The sequence below is a fragment of the Atta colombica genome, unplaced genomic scaffold (genome assembly GCF_001594045.1).
Source record: "Atta colombica isolate Treedump-2 unplaced genomic scaffold, Acol1.0 scaffold216, whole genome shotgun sequence".
NCBI classification, from domain to species: Eukaryota; Metazoa; Arthropoda; class Insecta; order Hymenoptera; family Formicidae; genus Atta; species Atta colombica.
This window is the reverse complement of record NW_017259312.1, coordinates 796,885-797,182: the sequence shown is the minus strand read 5'-3', so window position 1 is coordinate 797,182 and position 298 is coordinate 796,885.

Below are 298 nucleotides of genomic sequence, written 5' to 3'. Positions count from 1 at the left end.
CACACACACGCACACACGCGCGCACACACACACACACACACACACACACACACACCCACACACACACACACACACACACACACACACACACACACACACACACATATGGATAGCAATATACTAATAATTATCCAAATTTCAGTTTCTCTACATCTCGATACATCACAAGTTTGTGCACTGAGCTTTGAGTATATAGTACAGATAATCAATCGATAAATTATAAAGTTTCTGTATAAACTGTTTTTCGCTATACAGAATACACATGGACGGCAAGGATGTTTATATGTATATATATATA